We start from the raw sequence: 16,842 nt of genomic DNA on the forward strand, positions 1-16,842 counted from the left end.
CAGACTAATGGCTAAACAGAACAGAGGTTGGCCTGACTGTGCAGGAAAGAGGGTCTCAAGCAAAGACCCCGAGGTCAAGCTTATGCCCTGGGTTGCAGACAGACTCTGCAGGGAGGTCTCAGGCTGTCCCCAGAGCTGTCCCCAGAGCTATTGGAATCCCTGAGAGAGGAAGGGAGCACGTGTGTGATATGATCGATCATCTAGATATTGGCTGTTCTTCTGTTGGCTTGGGGCAGAGTCCAGGCTGGCATGCGGTACTGAGTCTTTTACTTGCCTCCCAGGGAACCCTAATGGGAGTCCCCCTCAAATCTTTGGGGGCCAATGGACATCTGATGCTCAAAGGTGACATTGATATTGGTGATAACCTATCCGGACAAATTGGATTCCTTTGGGGCCACTCAGCTGAGCTCAGGGCCCTCTCTCAACCCACGGTGTAGAAGAAAAAAATCTCTTGTGGAGTTGTGTCCTACCTCTACTGTCAACTAGCTTGGGCAACTCACATTTCCCCTCAGCCTTAGTTTCCTGGTCTGTTCAATAGGAGTAACCATGCCTAATTTAGATGGTTATTGGGAGAGACCCTACAAGAAAAATCTTACATAGCAAGTGCTCAAGACATGGGGCATGTCCCTTCTACTGTCCCCAAGCTTGGCTTTGTGTACCTGGGCCGGCCAGCCTGAAGGGAAGTGGGAGGAAACCCTGGAGGTGGTAGAACCTTGTTGGGATAAGATCCATTTCTCTAGGGCCTGTTCCTCCCCTGGCCCTCCCTTCTGCCATGTGATTACCAGGCAAGGGCACCGAATACCATGCAGTTCTTCACCTAGACTGGGGTAGGATGCATACACTATGCACTTCCAGGATGCTGACACTGGGTGGTTCCAGTCAAACCTACCTATGCCCAGCCGTGTCTGGATCTTGGGACCTAGGGAGAGTAGAGTTCTTGCAGGGTCCAGAACATCCCAATCAATGTGTGGGCTCTGTGAGGCTGTTCTTGGGTCTCTTAGGTCTCGTAGAGTTTCTTCTGAAAGAACTTTGTTGAACGGCAAGCATATGGAGCAGCCCCCTGTTAAGACGGATTGGGAGCTGTCTCATGTAGAGGTGTTGGGATACTGACTGAAACTGAGTAAACTGTCCATCTTCTTCAAGTTCTCTTCTGCCTGGATCCCGGATTCATTTCTGTTTAAAGAAGTTTTACCATTGGTGTAGGAGGTTTTGACTGCAATGTTGCCAGGCCCAGGGAGGGGTTCTGTTCTGCAGAGAAGTGAACTGGGGACATTCCCCTGCATACCCCTAGCAGTGTAGTAGGTCTCTGTGACTCCACATTCAGTTTGCATAATGAGCAGAAGAAAAGGAGGCGGGGAGCTTGCTGGGCAAGTACCTGGGATTTTTGGAATGCCTCTCCACACAAATGAGGCATTCACAGAACTTTAAGCTCTAGCCAATGATTTTTATATACCTGCAAACTCCTTTCCCACCTTCCAAGGTCCATATATAGCCCTGGTTCACACTAGATAAAATACATATGCACAAGCTAAGATCATCTAAGAGAGGTGTTTCACTGAAGATTGTCAGAGAAGGCCTTTGTCTTAAAGAGTTGTAACACTAAGATACTCAGAGAAGACCTTCTGGACCCCATCTCCCCACTTACTCCCGGCCGGACTAGGATCTTGCAGACCCTACCCATTCTGGACTTCATTTCATCTTTCCAGCTTGGCACGCAGTAGAACCTGGATACCTTAAGGGAGAGAACAGAGGATGAGGAACCACAGCTGGCCCCCGACACACATGCCACAAGCTACTTGCTTATTTCTCATCTTTTCTTGTGGTGCAAATAGAACTTGTACTGTGTTGATTTTAGAAGCCCAAATCAAAATAGCTTAAGCAAAAGGAATTAGCAGGCTGCCACCATTGGACAGTCTAGGTGCAGACTACTTTAGGAACAGCTAGAATTAGCTGATCAGGTCATAGCATTCTTGACTTTATTCCTGTGAGACCCAGATGTAGCTTTCCTCTGCTCTTTCTATAGCACGGGCTTTCTTCCATTTGTAGGAAAGACTTTTCCTCTGCCAAGCCTCATCTAACACTCTCTATACTGGTCACATGCCCATGCCCATCCTGGAGCCCATGTCTGGACACGGAGGATGACTGCTGACTTGCCAGCTTGGACACTTACCCATTCCAATGGCTTGGAGAAAGGGCACCATGATTGACAGCTGCATTGGTGTTGCGTGGAGGGGCTGCAGCAGAGCCAGACGGAGCATGTCCTGGAGGTTCAGAGATAAGTCACCCAAGATCACCCAGCAGCATACGAGGGTAGGTAAATTAGGTTTTGCCAGGCTACTGGTTTTTGTGCCTTGGCACATCTCCCTTGTTGTAAGTACCTCACCTTGTGAGTTCTTCCTTTGGCTTGCCCAGTGGTCCAGGACCACAGCGGAGGAAAAAGCGGCATCTTTCTTAGGGCATTCGTAGGCTACTTGAGCGGGAGACGTCATGAAGAGCCAGTTGCAAAGCCAAGATCCTTATAAATGGCACTGCAGGGTGGTTTGGAATCGGGCCCAGTTTGTCGCCAGTGAGCCGGTAGACCCATTCCTCAGGAACTAAAAGGTAATGATCATGGTGCAGAAGACCTGAGGAGGAAGGATTCCAGGGAAGAAGTGTCAGGAGCCAGTTTGCAAAAATGAGATGAATTTGGGCAGAGAGTGCCAGGAGAGCAGATGGCATGCAACTGAGTTCAGTTGCCTACCCACCCACCAGATCTATCCATCCATCCTTCTCCCATCCTATAAAACATTCATCAACTGTGACTTATGCTCCAAGAGCTTACTCTGGTGAGCAAGGCCATAGAACCTGGAGGCTGATGCTGCTTGGATTGAGCCAGCTAGGTGACAGAGCACTGGAGGGCCCTTATGGTTAGTTTTTAATTGTGACCTTGACACAACCTACACCCATCTGGGAAGAGAGTTATGAGGGAGAGTCCAGATCTAGTTGAGACCATGAGCCTGTCTGGGAGGAATTGTCATGATTGTTAATTGATATGGGAAGATGCAGTCCACCCTAGGCAGCACCATTCCCTAGGCATGCTGTCCTAAACAGTGTAAGAGAAAAGAAACCCTGCAAGCAAGCAGAATGCATGCTGTTATTGGTCTCGGCTCTTGATGAGATATGGCATGACTAGCTTCTTCTGGCTCCTGCTGTTGTAACTTCTCTGTTACAGTGGCCTGTGAGCTGGAAGGGTAAGACAAACTCTTTTCTCCCCTGCATTGCTTTTTGCCATGATTTGTATTTCAGTGACAGACATAAAGCTAGAACAGTCCCCGTAGATCAGACACGGGAGTCAAGAGCAAAGTCATCCTCTACAGTTCTAAGGGAACTTTGAAATGCAGAAGCTGTATTGTTAATCTATATAGTCTCCTCTGCTCCTGCCCTCTGCAACTTTGGTTCCTGAAAACATGGGTCCCTAGCCAGTGATAGCAGCTGATGTGTCCAGCGACAGTCCTATCTTCCACACAAATAGTCTCCATCCACCTTACTACCCTTACCCTGTACTCTGTCCCTGGGGAGGAGGCTCCTGTTATATGCTTCCTCATGGTCATGTTTGGTCTCAGTTGAATGGTTTTTTGGCTTATACAATAGTTATATACACATTTTTAGGTTTCTGTGGGTGACTGATTTTTGGTGAGAATGTTGTACTCTAAATGTGTTTGAGAGGACCTAAACCAGAACCCAAGACTTCATGGACACTGAACCTCCTTGAGAAGTCTGTAGGTCTGGGTGTTCATTCGGCTGTCTCCTCTGCATTGAAGCCCTTCCTGGCCTCCTCAGGAAATAGAGAGTCTCCCTATAGTGAGTGCCCTCCACTCCAAGCATGTGGGTTACCCAACACACCTCTCACTCTATTTATACTTCTCCACTTTGAGGGGTTTCAGTTGTATATTAATAAGGCTTAGCAACATGCCTGACAGTATGACCGATGCTAGCAGTGATGGATGATAGAGAATACATGGAAGTCTGAGGAGATAGTTCAGTTAGTAAAGTACTCACTGTACAACATGAGGGCCTGGGTCTGACCCTAGTCTCTGTGTAAAAAGCATATTTGAGAGGAAGCAGGGATGGGAAGACCTCTTGGGCTTGTTAGAGATCCAGCCAAATTTGTGAGCTCTAGGTTCAGTGGAAGACACTGGATGTTGACCTCTGGCCTCTCTACTCACACATTTACCGGCACTTGCATATGGACCCGTGTACGTGCACAAACACCTATACGTTTACATGAACAAAACATAAATAAAGATTAAGAAGACTCTATGTGGGAGAGATTAGTTTGTCAAGACCAGAATTCTATAACCAAAAGCAAAAGACCCCAGTTCTGTTTCCAGGTGGCAGACTTGGCCCTCTCCTGGTTACCCTGGAGCTGGTCTCAAGAGTATGTCATGACAGCATCCCCACTACAGTAAGTCCCCTCCGATAGTTTATGAGGAGAGATGGTGGTCCCCTGAGTTGTCTGTGTCTGTTTCTCTCTTTTTCCTGTAGTTGCTCTGTCTGGCTCCCTCTTACCCTCCAAGAAGAAAACGCTGGACAGAAACCTACCTGCGTGGACTTAGTTGTTGAGTGAGGGCATTTTCTAGCAAGATCCTTGGTAGTGAGAATCATCTGGGGCAAGAGGAGGTGGTATTTGGTGTCCATCCATGATTCTGATCTCCTGAGGGAAGGCTGAGAGAGCAGGGCTTGGGAGCTGGCGTCGCACTGGGCACTTTGATGAGGTTACTGATGTAGCTGGTCCCCTGGGAAAGGGCAGGGAGGGCTCTGTGCCTGGGCTTGGTCTCTGGGATGAGTCACTCTGTTTACTCACACTGAGGACTGTCAACAGCAGTAGAAGTATGATTCAGATGGAGGTTTCAGTGCCCAGAGTTGCCTAGCGTCACGTCTGTCCCTGAGGCATGTGAAGGTAGAGAAATGGGCCGTTCAGCCTTCCGGTTTCTGGTCTTGGCAAGGCCCTTATGAGACTATGCCTTCAAATGGAGCCGGGGCTGGTGATAGGAGGTGGGGTTTGTAAGGAGAACGACGCTGCTGGAACTGTAGGGATGCTGACAGTTAAAGGAGTTATAAGCTAGGTCTTTTGGAAGGACAGAGGGTAATTTTATTTGAGCTGTCCACAAGTGACCATAGAGAAAGGCTAAGATGCTTCTTGCTCAGAGGAGGAGGGGTGTCTTAACCCGGGATGATTCTAGCCAAGCAAACTTTTAGTGAGATGGTCCTGCCTCGTCTCAGGGTAGCAGGCTCCAACCCCATAGCAACCCGGTCATCTATCCTGTGGGTGATGGTGGGGCAGAAGAGGCAGGGACTGAAAGGGAAAAGGACAAAAGGCAAGGAAGATAGTTTGAACAGTCAGAAAAAGAAAAAGGAGTTGGGGATAGGGATGAAAAAGAGGAAGAGGGTGAGAGGAAACAGGAGACAGAGGGGTAGGAGAGAGGAATCCTCCATGCCCCATGATAGGAGTCCACAGAGGTTCTGTTCTAACCTGAGACATGCTGAGGACAGCCTGTGTGAGTAGGGTCACCTCCATCACGTATGCCTGCTGATACAGCTGGTGAGCCTCTCAGGCAGCGCTGGTCGAATCTGGCCTCTGTTCCAGGTTCTTGGTCCAGGTGATGCAGGACAGGCTCCTTGATGGTGAAAATCATTACCACACCGTTAAAAAATCACATCTGCTGAGCGCTCACCGTGGCTCCCAGATCTGCCATTTCACGTACTCTCAGAAGGATGTGTTTTAGTCTAGAGTTTCATTATGTAGATGAGGAAGCAGGGCCTTAGAAAACCGTAACCTGCCTGTGAATGGCAATGCCGGGTGCATCTTCTTGACCCTTCTGTGTGAAGATGACACTTCTGCATCTTCTTTTTTGTTGTTGTTTTTTTGTTTTTGTTTTTGAGACAGGGTTTCTCTGTGTAGCCCTGGCTGCCCTGGAACTCACTCTGTAGACCAGGATGGCCTCAAACTCAGAGATCCGCCTGCCTCTGCCTCCCAAGTGCTGGGATTAAAGGCGTGCGCCACCACCACCCGGCATTTCTGCATCTTCTTGACCTTCTTGACCCTTCTGCATGACCTAGTATACCTGCTTCCTATATGCCAAGTGTCACTCTCCACCCCATGTCCTCTCTGCCTCTTGTGCTGTCACTTTGTGACCTTCCGGGCTTGGGGCTGTGGTCTTGCATCCTGGAGCTGATCCTTCCAGCTGACCACAGCTGACCTGCACTCTCTGCTCCTTCCTCACCAACAGGGCCCTACCACACTGCAGCTGGGCCCTACTGTGCTCTGAAGTCAGAAAGCCAGGCCAGGTCAGGCCAGAGGAAAATGAATGGAAAATACTCAGGGCTTTGTTGGGATCAGGAGGGAGTCCTGGGCTTCAGCCCACATTCCCTGATCTCTTAGCTGTCCATAGAGAAGATGCAGGCAGGAGCTGGGGGGTGAGAACTCAGGCCTGAAAGGCTGATCTGTGTGCTGGGGCTCATACTCACACAGTGCTCTTCTAATGGAGTCGCTGTCATTCAGTGGTGAAGCAGGCAGGATCTGGAAACAGGATGGCTGCGGCCACATACCAGTGTCCTCTGATAGGTAGGAGCCAGGTTTATACCACCTGCTTCATGGGCTGTCTGCTTCTCTTCCTCTCCCTCTCCTCCTCTTCTTCCCTCTCTCTCCCTCCCTCCCCCCTCTCTCTTTCTCTGTGTGTGTCTGTCTGTCTGCATGTGCCAGCATGCATAGCACACAAACATGTACATGTGCATTGGCAAGTTTCAGAGGCCAGAGGTTAATATTTATCTTTTTCTATCACTCTCTACCTTATTTTTGGAGACAAGGTCTCTCATTACGCTTAGAACTCATCAATTTGAATAGACTGGCTGGCCAGTGAGCCCCTCAGATCTTCCTGTCTTCACTTGCCCCACCTCTGATGTTACAGGCATGTGCTCCTACATCTGGCCTTTTCTGAGCTTGCTGGAAGTCAAGTCCCTGTGTATGCATGGCAAGCACTTTACCAACTGAGTCATTTCTACAGCTTCCACAGGACTGTTGGTCTTTCAAAGAGTTTAGCCTCGATCCAGAGATTCAAGTGGGACATTCTTTCCAGAGGGGCCAACATAAGATCTGATAGTTAACAAGGACACAACAAATATCAGTGATTCCTGTCACCCACTTATGTGTCTCTGTCTAGTCAGACAGCAAGGGTTCTGCTCAGAATTGGTGTGGAGAAAAAAGTGCTGGGGAGGGGACAGGCTGGAAGAAGGATCCTTAGCTGTTAAGTTACTGGTGGGTCTTTGAGGGCTTCAGGGATGTCTTAACATACCCAGTTTCAAGATGAAGGGGACAGGACTCTTGGGCGGATGAGGACCTCCCGTCTGTCGAGGCCATGTGGCCTTTCTTTCAATCCAGGGTCTTCTCTAGCCTTCAAGGTTTGGAGGGGTGGACTGCTGGGGTGGTCCAGGCATCTCTGGGCGGGCATTGTTTTAGGAACTATCCCTGGTGCTGAACTCCTTGCCCATCTTTGTCCTGGCAGACCCATAAAGCAGGCTGGCCCAGTCCAAGCTGGCTGCTGAACCTTCCAAGGCTGCCGTTGGCTTGGCAGAATCTTTCACCTTGGACCAAGCCAAACCATGGCCTATGTGTCTGACACTTGGCTGCTGCCCGTCTGATTCCATCTCCTGCTTGAGTTGTCACAAGTCCCCTCTGGGCTGGAACTCGGCCTGTGGAGAGAGGGCTAAGGGCTTCTATCAGGTACATGCACACCAGCACTTAAGTGACTGGGCTTGCATCCCGGGCTGGCACCTTTCATTGGCCTGGCCTCGTGGGACCTGGACCATATTTCTCTTCCAGTGCAAAACAGGTGTCACGGGTGTGGTGGAGAAGTGCCGCCTCAGCATGATGCTTCCCCTGCTAATGTAGCGCTGTGAGGGGCTCATCCCTGGTAGGACAGATTAATCATTTCTGCCCGGAGTCACCATCCAGGCCAGATTTACAGTGTCGGGAGCATGGGAGCCCCCGGACTTTATGGTCTTGTAAATTATGGGGCTGCTTGTGCAAGAGGCAGGCTGGGCTGTAAATCATGTGTAATTGCTTGTAAATTGAGAAACAAATAGTATTTTTCCTTAAATCACACTCTTTGTAGTGTTTCTTGGGGGAAATTGAGGGCGCATAGAGACCCTTTAGCCTCCCTGGGGTTGAAGTACCCAATTTCAGAGTCTCCCAGGCCAAATTCCAGGAGATCGGGAGGCCTTTGGGTCAAATGGAGAAGAATTGGCTGTGACTGTCGTAGGTTCCTCTTTTAGGTAGGTTAAAATCACTCTCTTCTGGGACTTTCCTCCACCCTCCCCCTCATTTCAAATTAACCCCAAGAGTCTTGTTTTGCCCCCTGGCTAGAGCCTGCTCTCTCCTTGGGTCTGGGAAGGCAAACCTAGGTGCTCTCCCGAGAACTCAATTTCACTCCGCCTTTCACCCATGCAAGGGCAGGCGCTCATGGACTGGCAGGCATGGCCAAAATGCTATTTGCTTGCTTCTGCTCATCTTCTCCCATTTTGATAAAATTACATTTATAATTTTTTTTTTTTTGCCTGCCGTAGTCAACTTTGAAGAGTCATTAAATTTGCTGATAGTCAGTCTGCTGAACTTTAATTGAAACACGAATCACAGGCTCCTAGAGGGTTCAGTCTACTGGGGACCTTGGGGACCGTCTAATTCAACTCCGTCATTTGACAGAAGAGAAAATAGAAGCCTAAGATGGGTAAGGGACTGGCCCAAGGTCAAGCTCTGAGTGAGGGCAGCTCTGGGATGAGCCTGGGCCTCCCATGTCAGGTTCTTTACGCTCTCCACCAGGCGCTGTAGGGCCCCTCCACTCAGCTGCCACTTCTGCAGCTCTGCTGTGTGACAAACATTAATGGGAGCAGCAGGCATTTGTCTTACGACTGGGAGAATCAGCCCCACTTCACATCCTTCTCCTGGAAACTGACTCGTTTAATGAGAAGTGCCCCGGAAGCTATGAGCCTTCCTGTGGACACCACAGAGAACTCCTCGGACCCCTAAGGATTACTCTTTTCTTTCCTTTATATGTGGGGTGTAGGTGTGTGTGTGTGTGTGTATACATGTGTGTGTGAATATATACATGCACACATGTGTGTCTGTGCATATATGTACAGGCCAGAGGTTGACATCGGATGTCTTCCATGGTTGCTCTCCACCTTATTTTTTGAGGCAGAGTCTCTCGGCTGGATTAGAAGCTCTCAGATTGTCCAAGCTGGCCTGCGAGTGAACTCTAGAGATCTGTCTGTCCTTTCAAAGACAACAAAGTTACAGGCATCCGTGCTACAGTACCCAAGTGCTGGGGGTCTGAATTCAGGTCCCAATGCCTGTGCAGAAGACATTTTACCAACTGAGCTCTCTCCCTAGCTTGGGATTATGTTTCTAAGTGACACTTGAGACTCAAACTCGATACTGTTGGCGATAGGAGCACTAGTCAGTCACATCACAGGAGCTGCAGACAGGGCAGGGTAAGGGGTGCAAATGGCCTTGATTCTAGGCTGCTATGGATGTGGCTCTGAACAAATTCTCTCTCCCCACTGACTTTCTCATCTATCCAGTGGGCACCATGAGCTGCTTTCTGGTGAGTAACTACAAATGGCTGCCAGTGATGGTGCATGAGAAGGTATCTAAGTCAGCTTGTCAGAAGCCAGAGATGTTAGCTGGGTGATGTAAGAATTGGGGCTTGACCCAGGGTGCTATGTGAAGAAGAAAACAGAGAGGTTAACTATGCTGAGGCCACCTCAGGTCACTTGGAGTCCTTAGAGCTGACTCTTTCCCTTCAGTGTCCTCCTTAGTCATATAGATGTGGCTGTCAGGCAAGGACTCGTGGGTACTCTCACAAATCCTGAACCCTCAAATATGCCTGCGTAAGGCAGAGGGTAGAGCCGCACAGGGAGATAACCAATTCTGTACGGAGAGCTGAGGCACATCAGCCCCATGCGCAACTCCGTTCCCGCCAGGTCTCCCCCACTGTACTCAACCTTTATTCATGCAGAGGTATAGGCGGGGGCATAAGCAACCCGGACAGTGTACAAGAGGCCATTTCCCTGGGGATGATTCTAAAGGGCCTGCACCTTCAGAAGTGGGGTGCTCCCACAGTGAGGCCTGCACCTCCTCACCCCTCTGTCTAGATCACAAGGAATCTAAGATAAAAAGCAGATGAAAAGCAGAGAACCAGATTTGGTTTCCACCGCCTCCCAGCTTTGCAGCCTCGGGTGGGTTCCCAAACCTCTCTGAACCTTAGATGTTCAAAGGGACTGAATACTGGTACCCAGCTCAGAGAGCTGGCGTGCAGGCTCAGTGAGATGATGCCTAGAAGAGCCCAGCACGGTGCTGGACAGGAAGCCGTCCTTGACCTCGTGGTTACTCGAGTAACTCAGCTACTAAAGCCCCAAGTCAGGCACAAGGGGAGCCATCAGGAAGCGTGACAGGCTTGACTGCCACGATCCACCTGGCGTCCTGAGTGACCTGGTCTCAGAAGGCCGAGCAGAGGCTGTGTTTATTCCCGGGGCTGTTTTTCCTGCTGCCTGCCCCCTGCCACCTCCTCCAGACACACAGAAAGAGCCAAATGGGCAGGAGTCCTGCCAGCCTGATGGAGTGGAAGCCTGAGATTAGCGCCTGCGGACAGACAGATGGGTGAGGGCGGCACTGGGCATGCAGCCTACCCTCACCCCAGGCTTCCTACCCAGGGCCCTGACCCAGGGCTGGCTAGGCCCCAGCTAACATGGCCCCTTCCATTTCTTCCCTTCCCAAATTCTGTCCTCTTTTGTGACACCCTCATCCTGTCCCTCATCCTTTCTGTCCTTTCTACTGCCCCTTCCCGCTCCCAGCTCCCGACCTGTTGTCTAGGCCCTGATGCTCGGTGTCCTTTTCTCGACCTTTCTTCGGAATCTTAGAAGCATCACCCCCTAAAAGGGGGTGGGGGTGTAGGGTTAGACTGACCTCTGGCTGTACATACTTGGAGGGGAGACATTTAACCCTCTGAAGGAGAAATAAAGGCAGGAGGGAGACTGAGCCCCTGTGTCATGTGTTCTTTGAGGATATGTTAAGCTGACTCTGTGCTCAGGGTGATGGTCAGCAGGAGTGGAGAGAACCATGTGTTGGATCTTGTGACCTTGTCATAGTGTCTAGCATCACCAGGTCCAGTCCCCTGCTCCCACTGGGAGCTGTCCTTCTCTAAGTCTCTTCTTGGGCTTTCTTGCTTTGAGAGACTCCCACGACTTCTCACTCACAAACAACTCTCCTTTATTTGCGTTCCCAGAATACCTGTTCATTAGACCAACTATTAGTATGGGAAATCTCCTGGCTGGGTTTCTCTGTGTCCCTCTAGGCTGAGCTGTGTGCACCCTGAGCAAGGACTTCTGGGCTTTTGTGGTGCTGCTGTGTCTGCAAGGGCCTTGCCCAGTGCCTGGCACAGAGCAAGAACACACAGGTCCTGGGCTGTCACTAGAGGGAAGGGGGAGAATGTGCGATCCATCTCAAGGAAGGACGACAGCAACCTGAGAGGTCACCTCCTTGGCATCTTGGGTCTGCCAGCACCTCCCAGGTCTGATGTCTTCAGGTGCTCAAGGTAGAGAGCTAGCAGGACCTTTGAGAGCACTCTGTCAGCCTCCTGTTGTATGGATGGGCCCTGAGGCTCACACATAGTCCTCAGCTGCTGAAGGAAGGGGCTTCTTGCTGCCTGGGTCCCTGGGTGTTCTTGCTCATGCTGCTACCGCAGTCTCCTTGGAGATGTTCCTCTCTTAGTGCCTGTTGCTGTCTTTGGCTCTGCCCCTGGCTGTCTTTCTGCCACTTCCTCGTCCTGTTTTTTTCCCCCTTCTCGTCTGATGGGATAATTATGCTAATCAGCCTGTCAGAACAAAGATAATTTGCGGTGGGCTATTTCAGACTTTAGAATTCAGCCTGAGGTCCCTTTTCTGCTTGCCTCTGAATGCCCCTTAACCCTATCCCAGGGACTGAGCCAGGCAGGTCTGTTCATGGAGGGATGATGGGCCCTTGAGGGCAGGTGGGAGGAAGGGAGGGTGTGTGTGTGTGTGTGTGTGTGTGTGTGTGTGTGTGTGTGCCCGTGCATGTGTATATGTGTATGTCCACTCAAGAGTGTGTGTGCATGAGAGTGTATGTGTGTGTGTATATGTGCGTGCAAATGTGTATGTGTGTGTGCTCATGCATGTGTATATGTGTTGTGTGTGTGCTCAAGAGTGTGTGTGAATGTGTATGTGTGTATATGTGTGTGTAATTCGAATGTGTATGGGTGTTTGTTTGTGGGTGTGTGTATGTGCATGTGTATGTGTGATGCATGTGTGTGTTTGTGTGTATGTGTGTGGGGCCCATGTGCTCAGGTGCATTGTATTGCCTGGGGTCCACCTCTGTGTACAGGAGACAGCACAGCACCAAACATCTGCTGAAATCAGTGGAGCATAGAAGAGATGACAAGTGAGCTGCTGTCCCTGGGATATCACTCCTAAGGATGGGGCTTCTCCCTGTACCAGCTCTAGCTCTGGAGGGACCACTGACCCCCAGCCACGCTGCAATGGCCATGACGAGTGTCCTGCTTTCCTGAGAAGGGACACATCAGCTCCTTTACCCTTCGTGGCTTCATTCAGCAGCCATGCTAGCTTCCCAGCTGATCCAGGTATAGAAAGGGTCTGGGGTGCTCAGTTCCTGGGCCCAACTGGTTGACCAAGGATGGGAGAGGAAGGGTTATGCTGTGTAGGCACTGGAGCTAGCCGGACAGAGCCCAAAAAGGGCAGTCGTGTGTCCGGGAGCTTGCCAAGAGTGAAGGGCATGATCCCAGGAGCCAGGCTTAGCCATCCAGTCCCAGAGATACTAACTGAACAGAAGTCCTGAGCTGCCTCCCTTGTCAGCTCCCTGAGTGGGTACCATCGCTAGACAGAAGGTGCAAAGCTTCATATTTGATTTCAGAAATGCAAAGAACTACATGGTAAACTAGATCTAGTAAAAGCCATGTCACTCCCAGAGCCACTGTTGATTGCTTGGGGACAGCTAAGCTTGTCACTTCACCAGGGCTGTGTTTCCTTTGTCTTAGAGACTCTGCTCTGGGCCTCTCCTGAGGTTGTCTGGCAGAGTTGATCCCAGACACTTTCAGAGCCTTGCTGGGTAGACAAAGGAAAAAGCCAGCAGGTGCAATGTGTGGTCCTCGTGGTCCCAAGCAGCCCTTTCCCTGGGCTCTAGGAAGCCTGTGTGTCTGTGTGTCCCAAGGAAGGGCTTAGCATGTTCTTCTGCTCTCAGGTATGCTTGGAAGGCTGCCTCTGGGCCACCATTCAGATAAACGGTGGCAGTTGCACCGTCAAGGCTTTGAGTCATTTAAATGGCTGCGGGGAGATATTACATTGACTGATTTAATCTTGCGAAGGAACTTTCCTCTTCTGGGCTTCTGCTTACACAGCACCTCAGCCCTTTCAAGCCTGTAGCTGAAGCTCCCGCCCCTGCGTACCCGTCAGTGCCTCCGCCTGGGCTCAGGGCTTTCAGGGCTCAACTATTCCCAACCTGGCTGCTGAAGAAACCCAGAGGTCTGAAGGAGGAGGCATCACTGAAACAAACACTCTATTCTGTCCATTATCAGCTCCCAGTTCTGAGAATGCTTGTCCAGGTGTTGCCAATCCTGTCACGGAAGGCCTTGGATGCAGGCCACATCCATCCCTTGTGGTCTACCAGGCAGAACTCAGCCCAAGTATTGTTGTCCAGGAGCGGGAGGGGAAGAAGGGAGGGAACCCCTGACTGTGAGACAGAGGCCAGGGGGTGGGGTTAGGGGGTGAGGCACTATGGATGTCTGTGTGCACATGACTGCAAGTGTGTGTTAGTACACATCCTTGCAGGGCATCTGTACCCATGTAGCATGTGCCAGGGTGTTGACTAGCCATCTTCTGTCATGCTGTATATGCATGCAAGCCATGTGCTGCCTGAGACTGTGTGGATTCAAGTACCCCTGGTTTGTATTAGTGCACCCTGGGAAGCTGTCAGTGTGGGAATGTGCATCCTGTGTGCAGGCTCTGTTGGGCAATCCTGGTCTTGGGGCCACATTAGTGTGACAGGTAAGCACCCTCATGCTACCTGTCAGACTCCATGCGTGTGTCTGGGCATTTGTGTGCTTGTCCACCATGCTCAGATGTGCACAGTCCACCTGAGATTGTAGAACCATACCTGTCCCTTCCTGCCCTGCTGGTCCAGAGCCCTTCCATTAGCCATGTATCCACGGCCGCCATTTTAGGAGGGGAAGCAGCTAGCTAGCCAGCTGGCATATTTCTGGAATTTCAGTGAATGGGAGAGTTGGAGTCCTGTTTTGGGCACCAGACTGCTCTTCTTTTAGGGGGTGTTAGTGTTGTTGAGAGCTGGGGCTCAGGTGGGTCAAGCCTCTGCTATCATCCAGTCTGGCATGGCCCGAAGCACTACCATGCAGGGAAGAGCTGGGCTAGGGCATGCTAGGGCTTCCTCCCTGTCCTGGCAGGAAGAGGCTGCCACCTGTGATGCCCACAGGCCTATATACCCTTGTGATGCTCCTAGGAATGTCCTTCCATCCACACCTTCAGGTACCTGACCATTCTGTACTTCCACTTGTGGGTCAGAAGGCCCCTCTGCTCAGTGTGAGCTTGTGTGTGTGTTCCTGGATATCTCTCTGGGGTATCTGTGCTTCTGTTTGTCATTCAGTGCAGAGACACACTCTTGGGTCTCTGCTGCCTGTACGGGAACACAATCTTCCAGTCTTCCGGTGGGGCTACCTGGCCTCTGTTGTCCTGCCTCTAGCTTCGATTCTCTCTCCAGCTCCCTGTATGCTACAGGCCTTCCCACACCACTCAAAGCTGCTCCTGTGAACCCTCTCTCTGTGACTCCCCATTACTTAGTAAAGCCCACGTGCTTGCTGCTGGCCTCCAAGACCTAGAATGGCTCCAGGCTCTGCTCGTGTTTCTTTCTCAGAGGAGCCCTCCGACCTCTTGGCCCTTAGCCATCGCTGAGAGGCTAGGAGAGTACAGTGGCGAGATAACAGACCTCAGTTGTGAGGAGTGGCTCAGAAAGTCAGCGTGGCGAGTGCCAAAAAGTCTTCTGTCAGAAAAGCAATATCCCGTCTCCATCTGGACTGGAGAAAGCCTACCCTTGAGGGTCCCTTGCCCTGCACACTGATGCACACCTCAGGTCTCCCCGTCCTTCTTTGCCTCCAGCACAACCTGACCGCTACCATCCAAGCTGTTCTTGGGGACCTAGCCACTAAGCCCCCACCCGCTGCACAGGTTGTTCACACCTGCAGATTCTGAAAATATGATTGTAGTGCCCCTCCCCCTCCCTAACTAATGCCACCTGTAGCTCGCCTTTGCTCTCAGCAGGGCTCACAGACTCCTCTGCACCTTAGAGACCTCTCGGCTCTGTGGCTTTTCCTCAGGGAGGCCTCCTAAGATCTTTGCTGACTCCTGTCTTGTGTCAGGACAAGCGCTCATTCCTCTCTGCGCATGTTGGGCACCCCTTAGCACATGCCAGGACCCAAGGTAGACTGTCAGGGCACTGTTTTTGTGGCTTCTCCTAAGCTCTGAGAGGCAGGGCTGGCCACGTGACATCCTTAGTGCCACGGTGGCGAGTGAGGCACATCGTGAGGGCAGAGCTGAGCCCAGCGAATAGACTGAATGGAGGTGAGGATTTAGGGGGACGCACGAGTATGGGCCTTCCCCTCTTTGTTGCCTCCTTCTCTTCTCAGCAGTCCTCAGTGTGCAGCTCCCCCTTTGAAGGACCGAATGGGGACACTTGAAGGTGACCCACGCTCCTTGCCACCCACCTCATGCGGTGTGGCTCATGCCGTCTCCTAAGGTGCGTGTCTCTGGCACACCTAGAGCCTCTGCCTGTCCTTTGACAGCTGGAACTGTTCCAGCTTGAAGAGGTCCCCTGCCCTGCACATGAGAACTGCACACTTCGAGTCTTCCGTCCCATCCTGCTCCTCCCCTTGGCTTGTACAGTAGCGGGGACTTCCTTCATCCTATGCTTCTCACTGTCTCTTTGCCCCACCAACATTGCCCCAAGGAGACAAGACCACACTTGATAAAAAAGAATAATGCACACTTGATAAAAAGGGAGATTGATGTGCGGAGGGCGATGGGAAGGTAGGGCAGAGGAGGGGGTGGGAAGGTATAACTAACACTAAGATGTTTGAAGAGGCCGGGCGGTGGTGGCGCACGCCTTTAATCCCAGCACTTGGGAGGCAGAGGCAGGTGGATTTCTGGGTTCAAGGCCAGCCTGGTCTACAGAGTGAGTTCCGGGACAGCCAAGGCTACACAGAGAAACCCTGTCTCGAAAAACCAAAAGGAAAAAAAAATGTTTGAAGAGAAAAATATGGAAACCTACCCACTATTGTGTAACTTTCTCTCTCTCTCATACACACACACATACACATGACTCTTGAAGTAGGGTTTTGAGGGATGAGAACAGAATTTTCATCACTATGTGGTATTATATGGTTCCAGCCGTCCCTGTCCTTCATCCTGCTGAGAAAGACACTTTCTCATGGAGCCTGGCTGAGTCCAGTAAGGCCAGGTGCTGCTTTGGCAGGGTTGGGGCTAAAGAAGCCCACAGGGAGGAATGTTCTTTGACCTTCCTCCAACGAGAGAGAGAGAGAAAGAGAGAGAGAGAGAGAGAGAGAGAGAGAGAGGGGTCACCTGACAAAGGCCCACCTGAAAGGGGATTTCCTGACCGGGAGTGGGGGAGCTTTACCTAGAGCAGCCTCCTGTCCTCCTCCCCTCTTCTCACGGGCCCCTCCCCTGCTTTCTTCCCCTTTTCAACTCCTTCCC

General features: G+C 51.1%; 1 protein-coding gene and 1 long non-coding RNA gene across 6 annotated transcripts in view; one reads left to right on the forward strand and one right to left on the reverse strand.

The window, feature by feature from the left end:
- Positions 1-16,842, forward strand: part of Grik3 (glutamate ionotropic receptor kainate type subunit 3) — a 212,651-nt gene that overhangs the window by 58,765 nt on the left and 137,044 nt on the right. Inside the window, exon 1 of one of the 5 annotated variants that reach the window (XM_031378624.1) lies at positions 2,028-2,310. The exons of the other annotated variants lie outside the window; for them this stretch is intronic. The gene's annotated coding sequence lies outside the window, so the exon portion shown is untranslated. Of the gene's footprint in view, positions 1-2,027; positions 2,311-16,842 lie in introns of those variants that run through there. 5 annotated transcript variants of the gene reach the window in all.
- On the reverse strand, positions 2,223-4,762 carry LOC116096623. The gene is made up of 3 exons (XR_004121060.1): positions 4,582-4,762; positions 2,384-2,624; positions 2,223-2,261 (listed from the first exon to the last, which is right to left on the reverse strand). It is a non-coding gene; the product is annotated as an uncharacterized LOC116096623 (long non-coding RNA).

This window comes from Mastomys coucha, unplaced genomic scaffold (genome assembly GCF_008632895.1).
Source record: "Mastomys coucha isolate ucsf_1 unplaced genomic scaffold, UCSF_Mcou_1 pScaffold18, whole genome shotgun sequence".
NCBI classification, from domain to species: Eukaryota; Metazoa; Chordata; class Mammalia; order Rodentia; family Muridae; genus Mastomys; species Mastomys coucha.